An 8527-nucleotide genomic window follows, 5' to 3' on the forward strand; every position below is an offset into this window, starting at 1 on the left:
GCCAGAACCCATGCCGTTGGGTTGGGTTACGGCCAGTGTATCGAGTTTCCCGGCGGATCCCCACAATCGTTGGCAAACACCTTTTTTTTGCGCCACTGCCAACATGCTGCTTGCGGTCCACAGCTTGACCCGGCCGCGTGCTCTCGGCAGGGCGCTGTTTTGCAAACTAAAACAGATCAGCCAGCGCGGGACACGGGACGATGATGGTAATCCAATCATCTGGAAGATTCCCCAACAGCCGGGACGGGGCTAGAACAAATGTCAAACGTGTTGGGTTGCCTCCAACTGGCAGTCTTTTTTATCGACTCCTGGCGGTGTCTAGGCCGTGGCCAGCTCCTTGGCAGGCGTCGCGTCTCCAACGTGTGTGTCAGAGTGTGGTTTCAACATCAATTTTCACACCCAACAACGGGTCACTCTCTCTCTCTCTTCTCGGCGGCTATCAGAGTTTATCCACTTATCCACCGAGTAGCCCGTTCCGGGCTAAGCCTCAGTTTCCTTTTAAACTGGCCTAATCCACTGCCGCCCAACTATCGCCACCCCGTCGTCTGCGACGTCACCCTAGACCATCCTGAATCGACGCACTATGGGGAATTCGCGTATAGGCGGACATATCTGGTTTTAGGAATCTACGGACTTTTAGTCAACGTTTTTGTTTTCTTCGCATGTGTTTTGATTGAATTCAACATTTTATGTGTAATACACGCGTTCAAGTATAATAAATAACCTCTTTTCGATATTCTAAATTTTTGAAACGCCTTAAGTTATGCAATCTGCATGACGCCCAAATGTTTTAATCGTATAGTCGCCTGCGAATATCGAATTTCTGAGAAAAATTTAATGCATTACGAGTGTAAAAAGGGATATAAAGTAATCGAGGAACTTTACCCCTTTGGAATTTTTTAACAAATTACTGGTAAAAGTTTAAAATTACCTATATTTTAATAGTAATGCCTAGTTTGGGTGAAGGCGAATATTTGATTTTTTGATATCAATCACCTTTCTAATGATGTCTCATGCAGGTAAATTGCCGTCGCAGAACTGTGCTAACGATCGCGTTTAAAGAGTAATTTTTATCACTCTTTCGACGGATGAATTCTCGGAATATTTCCAACATGGAAGACTAAAAATTCGGATAGCCCATAGATACTATTTTAGGAAAATGTAACTCTAATCGTCAGTTTTTAAAATTGGTTTATGATCGCCTGTTCCCCATAGTGCGACGACTGGCGAATATCTTTGCGGCGTGTTGGAGTTTCTTAAGCTGTCTGTGAGTCATCGTTCAAGATGCGTTTGTCTGTTGATACGAAGCAATGCAAGCAATGGCGTAAATCAATAACATGCTGCTGCTGCTGCTCGGTGTGCTCAGGTGCATCTCAGCCACATGCCCGGCTAGAAGCGCATATGTCAACCATCGCCGCGGTTCACACGTGCCCCGGGAGCGGGTTACGAAAGGTATCGCCCTTGCCTTTCCCCTTCACGATGTTCTAAGACGCTCTACTGGCACGGAACTTCCACCCTACCCTGGAGCGAAGAACATTAAATTTTATTATCTGTAAACTATTTTTATCGAACTCACGAACTCACTACTGCACCGGGGGTTCGGGGAACGTGAAGCGGTGGCAATGTTTGTCTGTTCGGGACTCGGGGCTGGAGCCGGGCGGGCAGACCGCTAGTACGGCACAGCATGACCTAACGGACTCCGGACAACAACAACAACATATTCTATGCTGCAGTACCATGCGCTCACGTCCCTCGATCGCGTTGGCTCCAAATCAAACCAGATGCCGGCCCACGGCTCCTGCCGAATGGTGATGAGATCATGGCGGGCTTGTAGGAAGCGGAGCCACGGGCGCATCTTAGACGGCGAAAAGTAAACATTGGCCCAGATCGACACGAACTCTAACGCCCGTCGTGCCGTGCCGTGACTGACCGGAATGCTGTCGGAAGTGAACGGAGTGCATCCGAGAATGCACCATCCTATGCTGCACTGCTGTGCCCGGCACTGCAAATCACCAATCCCCATCCGTATTTGGCAACGGTTTTCTTATGTTCCGTGCCTTTATTTGGTCGACAAATAGGTGGCCCCGGGAAAAAAATAAACTAAATATATATGGTTCTAGGCAGTGTGCGGGAAAGTCGAAAGTCGCTGCACGCAACCGCGAAGTGATGAAATATCCACAGGAAACGGGCAGTCAACTCTGCTCTACAAATGCTGGACCATTACCCAGCGGCCGCGGCGCACACGTGGAAAGCGCACGCGGTTCGGGGATTGGGGTTTCCCGGAAAACCCGAAAACATCCACAGCACCGTGCGTTAATTGTATTTTAATTACCAAATAAACCAGTTTCACATTACTTGCCCTCGGTTTAGTCGCCACTACGTCCGGAACGCCGCATCGTGTGTAATGTAATACCGAACGGGGCCAGCCCAGCACATCAGGAAATTGAGCATAGAAAAGGGATATCTCCCAGTCCGCGCCCACGTTGTCAGTGGGCCGTGGCAGAGCATTAACTTCTGGCTGTGTTTGAGGGGCCACGTGGGATGGGCGAAAAGGTTTACGCACAACGCAGCCAGCTAACCACACTAACCTCATTGTGGCGGTGCACTAGATACTCCTACACAGTATCTAGTGAGTAAAAACGGAAACACTGCTGCTGCGAGCGCCCGGCGAAAGCATTGCCGTGTTCCTCGCTAGTATGTTCAACATACAGTGGCCAACGAAACAAAGTTCATCATGTGGAACATTTGAATAATATGTGAAATTATGTGTATATTTGCACTATTAATCGCGCTTTTATTTTAACTGGTTGAATGTATTTTTAAGGCTCTCAGCGCAAACTTTTTCTGGAAGATTTTCACAGCTGTTTTCTTCGTTTTGCTGGCTGTTATATGTTGCAGCTATGCCGAACCGACAGCGATAGTTTTGACCGATAGTCAGTCATACATACAGCCATAACAACTGGCGACAAAGGATATCGCATTGGATAGATCAACTGGAATTAAGAGTAGGAAACGTGTCCTAATCATAAGAGTTTTACTAATCCGCAAGCCACTGTTTAATATCTCGGCTTGTAAGATGATGAGAACTCTCCAAATGTTTGAAAGTAATCCATTTAAAACGTCAAATGGTCATAAATATGAGTTTTGACAGTAAAAAAACAAGAATAATCCAAACATATTTGATGCAATCGGCTAAATAATCAAGGTTTATAACATGAAGATCGTTTTCATCGTATTAAACGTATCGATGTAATAAATCAACACCAAAACGAATTGATAAATGCCTATACACCAAAGATACAAGCGCTCTTCTATCTTAAAATATTCAATAAAAACATCAAATAGACAACTCGAGTCCTTTTTGTTCATGTTACCCCACGTTGACTATATGATTCATGCAAATTTGGCCGTAATTTCAAAGAGTTTCCCGATTCAAAGATTCTTCTTAATAAGACGGTTTATAAGAGAGGATGATATCTTACGATCAGCATATAATGCACTAATCCACAAGGCACAAGTAGTCATACAGTACCTAGAAGGATGATGTACCGAGTACCGAGTACCGAGGATGATGAGTTTTACCGAGTTTTAAGAACCAGTGGGCATTGGTGAACCTTGGAATATCTGAGGTCGTAAAAAAATATCCTCACGTAATTTAATAAAATTAGCTCGATTGAATAAAGCAAACAATCTGGGCCTCTCATAATACCTGATAGCTGTAGATAATATTGCCACGACGTTGACAATGGGACGCATTGCGAAAATCAAATGAAAAGTTGAAGAATTATTTACATGACATGACATGTTTTTGACTAAATTTTCAACTACTCAAATTAATTGTTCATCCTCGCAAATTAGCCGAACGAAGATCTGAGCCATCTGAGAACCAAAGCCACGCCTAAGCGTTGAACTGACGGATCATATGTTCGACTTCGTTATCACATTGGCACATCATTGGCCAGGGTTCTGCTGTACAAACGAATCAGACCCACGGCGACGTCGACAATCCGTTTCCAAACAACGAGCTCGTGCGATCATGCTGCGCGTTGCGTACCAAAAGTCACTCGGCACGGCACACGCGCCGCGCAAAAGTCCACGCAATGCGCCGTTGCTGCTTGTTGTTATTCAAATTTATCGTTGCCCAACAACGCTGTGGCAGCCTCCTCGAGTGAGGGGGGGAACCAGATCTTGTCCCGGAGCTGTCCGTCGATGACAACCTGTTTATGGAGCGAGGGCACACGGTGAGGAGGGCAAAAATTGTTGCACATGCGCCCGGAGCGGGGCCCGGTTTTGCGTAAGGACCGGTGGGTTGGCTGGCTGGGGGTCCTTGAGGCCCCACCGTTCGCTCCTTCTTCGAAGATTCGCCTTCTTTTACTGGCATGGAGATCGAATTGCTGCAGCACCGGAGAGAGAGAGAGAGGTGTGCACATACAGTAATTTATGGGACACTTTTGTGTAAAATAAAGAAAGAAAGGACGCACACGCAAATGAGCGAAAGGCGGCCGGAAGGTAAGTGCGCGGCCCCCTCTGGCTCGGGTTCAATAAATCTCGGCGAGGTGTGCGCGTACACATACACCGGGGTCTCCGTGTGTTGATTATTTGCATTTTAATTTATAAGTTTATGAATTTATGATCCTTTGTGGCCGGGGGATGGTCGATGGTGGTTACCCACGTGGAGCAGAGTTTGTGTGGTTGGTGAACCCGTGCCACCCGTGCCAAAGTTATGAACCATCTACGGATCATCCCGATATCCGGTGGACCGCGGCGGGTTCGATCGGCGAGAGCGGGCGCTGGGCTCTGAGGCGGGCGGCGGGATATGTCGTGTGTTTATATTTATTTTCCAATCAATTACTTAAGCGGTACACGAGTGGGCCGTAGCCGCGTGGGTTGTTTTGCATTTTCTACCGCGCGGTCCCCGGACGCCTGCCGATGATGATGATGCTCGATTAATTTAAACTATCGTGCAATTTCACGCAGGACGACCACGGCGACGGCGCGACAGGAAATTTGTTGCCTCGTCTGTTTGCTGTCATTTTTACACAGCACACTCCCACTTGAGTCGAGGAGTCTGGATGGTGTTCAATAAATATTTTGACAGCAATCTGAGCAATCACGCTTCGCGCGCTTTCGACCTTCTTTCGGACGCTGCGGCGCGTTATGGGTGTGCCAATAACAACATAAAGTGGACACCTTGTCCATGTTGTCTCCGAGAGTCCCGCGAGAGATAGAGAGTTCGCAAGATGGAGCCCCGCGATGTTTGCCAGTAATTTCAATCAATTCGAATCAATTGACTTCCAATCGACGGCCGAGATGGCCACAATGGGTTTGATAACCCGTTTACGAAGCAGAAATTCCTGCTGTCCTGCATATGTTCGGTGCCCTTTGGGGGGGCCCCCAAACCAAAGTTCGGTTCTTCGCTACGGTCTCCGGCTCGAATGCGAGGCCTAAAACTGTGAAACTGGACTGTTTATATAAAACTGATGGCTCTAGCTGTCAATTTTGCCTAACTTCCTTTAATTATGCTTTTTGGTAACACTGCCTTGTTTTGACATAAGGCAAATGATTGTATGTCGAAAAAAATATTTACTTTGCAACTTATCTTTGAAGAGGTGACTTTAGTGTCTGAAAATGACGTTTAGCGGGACTCGATGCTTTTCTGCTATCTGCTGAAGAAAACTGCTATAGAATCGCATCAACTGCTTATAAAAGCTGACCACTTGGAATGCTCTTGGAAGATCGCAGTGTTTTAAGCGGTTTACAAAAGTTAAACATGTCGATTTTGACTGAACAGCGGACGAGAGCGTCACCGGACTTCAAAAAAGTTTGAGGACGCTGAGCTACATGAACTTTTAAAAAATGACACGCAAATGCAACAACAATTCGCGAATCAGCTAAATATGTCTCAACACACCGAATCGTTTCATTTGAAGGCCATGGGAAAGATAAAAAAATCGGAAAACGAACTGAACGAAAGACAGCTTGAAAACAGAAAAACCAACTGTGAAATTCTGCTCGCCAGGTACAAATGGAAGTCATTTCTCCATCAGACTGTGATTGGGGATGGAAATCATGGGTCAGTCCGAGAAAACCATCAACTTTGACTGCAAAACCAGATCGATTTAGTAAATGCTGTGTGTTTGGTGGGATCAGAAAGGTGTGGTATACCACGAGCTCCTAAAACAAGGTTAACTTCCATTTGTACGAGGATTACTAACTGATGTCAACTTCGAATTCTTCGACTTGAAATCTACGATTTGGCAGACAGAAGTGAGGGAATGTATACCTAACGATGGCACATACTTCGAATAAAATAGAGCTTTTCATTGCATGCAATTAACAATGCAATAAACATGTGATTTCTTTGAAAACTCACAGTTTAAACCTGGTAAAATCGGTAAACGTGAAGGATGCCAACAGATGACTGAATGATTAGCAAGCTTCAGCGACCGGCAAATAGGTTTAAAGATATGCAAAGAAAATGAGTGTTCCCCAACAAATTGGCGAACTTGTTCCGCGATGTGTCATCGTGGCTCTGGAGATTCACTACAAGAGACACCACACCTTCAAGTCAGGCAAAAACAGCCCAACAATGGTAACTCCACGACGACCCCACATGACACCGAAAAGTGCTTTACGAGTTCAACTACCAAATAACTGCGTGTTTGAATAGCGGAACCTGTACGACGACGTTCCATGGACGATCCTCACTTAAAACCGCCATCGATCGTTAGGGGTCTGGGTCTGGGGGTCTGCCGCTTCCGCCTGGCGTGACACATTAATTTGTTCACGCCTCCGTTCAGCGGGCGCCAAAACGCCAACAAACATCGCGAGGTGCAAATTTTGACAGCTCGCCATTGTCACCGTAGTGTGTGGCAGCGCAAATCACGAGATAGTTTTTTTGTGTCTCGGCTCTCGAAACGGCGCGTCCTGTTGACGGGTCCGGGTACCTCCGAAGGTTGTCCGTCAGTTAATCAGAGTTCTTCGGGATGTCAATTAATGTCAGACGCGAACGGAAGCGCATCAACGGTTCGTTGGGTCCTGCCGGGCGGCCCTCTCCTGGAAGCCCTCTACTAGCCCACCAGACAGACAAAGCACACAACTCTCGTCGTCGGGAGGTGCCCAGAGAACCGACCGTCGCATCATCCGCCCCGTCTGTTTAAATATGTAGCTCTCGGGGGCCCAGTGACTGTTTATTTTTATTCTCTCCTACATTTTTCCAACCAACCGTTTCTTTTGCCCTATTCCCGGTCAGGCTCATCCTTACACGCAGAACGCGGCCCATCATGTTGGCCCGTGTGTTGTTGTGTTGTTATTAGCATGAAAGGTTTTTATTTTTCCATTCTTATTTCCATTTCTTCCTCATTTAACCGCTCGCGCTGTCCGTTGAGAGTTTGTCTTGAGCCGGAGCAGCGATGCGATGCGAAGAGCTGCGATGATTGACATCGCGTGAAAATATTGAACGAACGCCACGCTTCTTCCCCTAGTTCGCGCTCCATGTCATCGCCCGGCGCAGGAAAAGCGAATTTTCGCGCCGCCATAGGCCCCCGGGGGCCGTATTCGCGCGGAGGCAGGCAACTGTTTCCGGTGGTGGCAACTTAACGACAGACGGTAATTAATAATAATTTCTTACTTTTCAACACCAACTCTGGACCGGCGCGGTACGCGAACACGAATGCCCGGGCCCGGAAGCTGTACTCTGCGGCGCATCCTGTGCGTGCGTTTTTTACTCTCTCCGCCTCGGGCTACCCCACTGTTGCTGCTGCTGCTGCTGTGTAGTAAGCCAGACTGTTTTACAACAAACAACAAGCCGTCAGAGTGTATGAGCCTCCCAGATTATTTGATCGGTCTTAATGCAAAGAAAATCAAACAAGTTCCAAAGAGGCGCGCGCGCGGACGGGACACGATGGGTAAAAGTAGTGCAAATCTCCTGCAAATAGCAGAAAGTCCGCTCCTGCGGATGGGATGAAGATGGATGGGTTGTTGTTGAGCTCCACGCACACATGACACCGTCATCCGTCAATATTGACACAACAGTGCACAACAACGCTGCTTGTTGTGTTTGCCAACATTGATATAGGTTTCTTAAGTGCGTTGCTTCCGTTTGCCCAGGGGCGGACACTAAGCCCTGCAAAAACGAGACACCGGATCGGGGGCCATCGGTGGGTCGCGCTGCGCTGATAACGCAAGCCTCTCTTGGCGCTGCGCAGAAAACGCTTGCGCGACCGAGTGACAAACAGCGATTTGCATTTTCACTTTAGCTTCTCGAGTCTCTCGGATTCGGAAATGCAGCTCTTCGGGGTCGGGCCTCTAACACAACATAATCTGCACCTTCCGTTGGGTTGGCCCTTTGGAAGGGAAGACAAATAAAAGTACCCCCAACTATGTTTGTCGAGCCACAGCACACAGCACAAACACTATTAAAATCTTAATTTTCACTGAAACAATCAATAACAATCAGCGTGGCAGACGGTGGGCTAATGGGGGACAACAGCATCACGAGTGCCCCCGGATCCGATGCAGCGGATGC

This window comes from Anopheles bellator, chromosome 1, assembly GCF_943735745.2.
Source record: "Anopheles bellator chromosome 1, idAnoBellAS_SP24_06.2, whole genome shotgun sequence".
In the NCBI taxonomy this organism is placed as follows: Eukaryota; Metazoa; Arthropoda; class Insecta; order Diptera; family Culicidae; genus Anopheles; species Anopheles bellator.